The sequence below is a fragment of the Schistocerca gregaria genome, unplaced genomic scaffold, assembly GCF_023897955.1.
Source record: "Schistocerca gregaria isolate iqSchGreg1 unplaced genomic scaffold, iqSchGreg1.2 ptg001153l, whole genome shotgun sequence".
NCBI lineage: Eukaryota > Metazoa > Arthropoda > Insecta > Orthoptera > Acrididae > Schistocerca > Schistocerca gregaria.
In genome coordinates this window covers 40,001-42,500 of record NW_026062485.1, presented here as the reverse complement: position 1 = coordinate 42,500, position 2,500 = coordinate 40,001, and positions in this window count along the sequence as shown.

Here is a 2,500-nt window from a genome sequence, read left to right as displayed (position 1 = left end):
CGTTGGCCCTTAACCTAACCCACGTTGGCCCTTAACCTAACCCACGTTGGCCCTTAACCTAACCCACGTTGGCCCTTAACCTAACCCACGTTGGCCCTTAACCTAACCCACGTTGGCCCTTAACCTAACCCACGTTGGCCCTTAACCTAACCCACGTTGGCCCTTAACCTAACCCACGTTGGCCCTTAACCTAACCCACGTTGGCCCTTAACCTAACCCACGTTGGCCCTTAACCTAACCCACGTTGGCCCCTTAACCTAACCCACGTTGGCCCCTTAACCTAAGTTACGCTGCACCTTAACCCAAGTTACGCTGCACCTTAACCCAAGTTACGCTGCACCTTAACCCAAGTTACGCTGCACCTTAACCCAAGTTACGCTGCACCTTAACCCAAGTTACGCTGCACCTTAACCCAAGTTACGCTGCACCTTAACCCAAGTTACGCTGCACCTTAACCCAAGTTACGCTGCACCTTAACCCAAGTTACGCTGCACCTTAACCCAAGTTACGCTGCACCTTAACCCAAGTTACGCTGCACCTTAACCCAAGTTACGCTGCACCTTAACCCAAGTTACGCTGCACCTTAACCCAAGTTACGCTGCACCTTAACCCAAGTTACGCTGCACCTTAACCCAAGTTACGCTGCACCTTAACCCAAGTTACGCTGCACCTTAACCCAAGTTACGCTGCACCTTAACCCAAGTTACGCTGCACCTTAACCCAAGTTACGCTGCACCTTAACCCAAGTTACGCTGCACCTTAACCCAAGTTACGCTGCACCTTAACCCAAGTTACGCTGCACCTTAACCCAAGTTACGCTGCACCTTAACCCAAGTTACGCTGCACCTTAACCCAAGTTACGCTGCACCTTAACCCAAGTTACGCTGCACCTTAACCCAAGTTACGCTGCACCTTAACCCAAGTTACGCTGCACCTTAACCCAACTTACGCTGCACCTTAACCTAACTTACGCTGCACCTTAACCTAACTTACGCTGCACCTTAACCTAAGTTACGCTGCACCTTAACCTAACTTACGCTGCACCTTAACCTAAGTTACGCTGCACCTTAACCTAAGTTACGCTGCACCTTAACCTAAGTTACGCTGCACCTTAACCTAAGTTACGCTGCACCTTAACCTAACTTACGCTGCACCTTAACCTAACTTACGCTGCACCTTAACCTAACTTACACTGCACCTTAACTGTCACATGTAACGTCACAGGAATGTAGCTTTGCCTAACAGCAACCCTCTGAACATAGTTCACTGCTTGGATCCTCTGGTGTCATGTGTATTTCTTGATGCCATGGTGCGTACCCTCACATAAAGGTCTTTCGAGTGTTGCGTACTTTCTACACAGTCCCGCTAACCACTGGAAGGGTGTACCGCTACAGAACGAATATCGCCCTCCCCTCCTGCCCTTCCAAGCTGGTCGGTCAGGCGTTTGTTTGTGAAATGAGCCTTGCAGCTGTTCAGTTGCATTCGGTTGTCGATGCAGTCAGTGTACGTTGTGGTACGGCCTGTGTGGACTGTCCGCTGATGTACGCGTAACCCACACTGATCATCCGTCGTTACGTACTGAGTGACATAATGTGGCACATGCTTGACCGTACACCGGCTGCGCCCTACAATGGCGAATCATAAGGGCCATATGTTGTGCACGATGCTACTTGTCTCGTCTCCCCATTACAGCGAGATTGCACTGTTGTACGCCGTACAGACATGTGGTAGGTAGGTACGGACGAAAGTATTGCATGTTGGCCCCCCCCCCCCCCTCCTCCCTCTGCCGGGAATCAGCGTGAGCCGTCTGTTGATGTAGCGACGAGGGTTTTCCTATTTAATCGTATTGCCCCACACAACATGATAGCACGGTGGACCGCGTTCCACATCTGCGACATGCTACAGAGGCCGGTTGACAGTCGACCGCGCAAGGGACATTGCACACGTGCGCGGACCATCTTCCACGTGTTCTCTCGTGTACATGCCGCAGTGTGTATGTGGGCTGATGTAGCGTGTCGTGACACATAACATGCAGGCATGCCAGAATCGTAGATTTCGCAAATGTAGATTGACGTATACGTTTGCTGCCAAAGATCCGCAAATGAACTGGAAATCAGTTGTTGAGCGGTTGTTCGCGCTGCAGGTGCATCGGTGATAGCGACGATCGGTACATCTATGAACCGGTTGTTTCGGCGGTACCCGCCATGCCCCCGAACCTGAGTTGGCCATGTGGGTATGAAGCGATACGAGGCTGTGGCTTGGCGGGACAGTCCCCGGCCGGTGAGGGGGGGCCGCCCGGCGTGCTGGCCGCGCGCTGCGTGAGCGCACGCACTACAGCCGGCTGGTGGGGGGCGCCCAGTGGCAGGAGCGCCGGCCGACGGGCCCGGCTGGCGTCCCAGCTATGCGCCGGCGCACCCTGCGCGCGGCGCCAGGCGGCCAAAGTGGGTTCTGCCGAGCCCGGTGCGAAGCGCGGTGGACATCTGCAGTGTGCTGGTCCGAT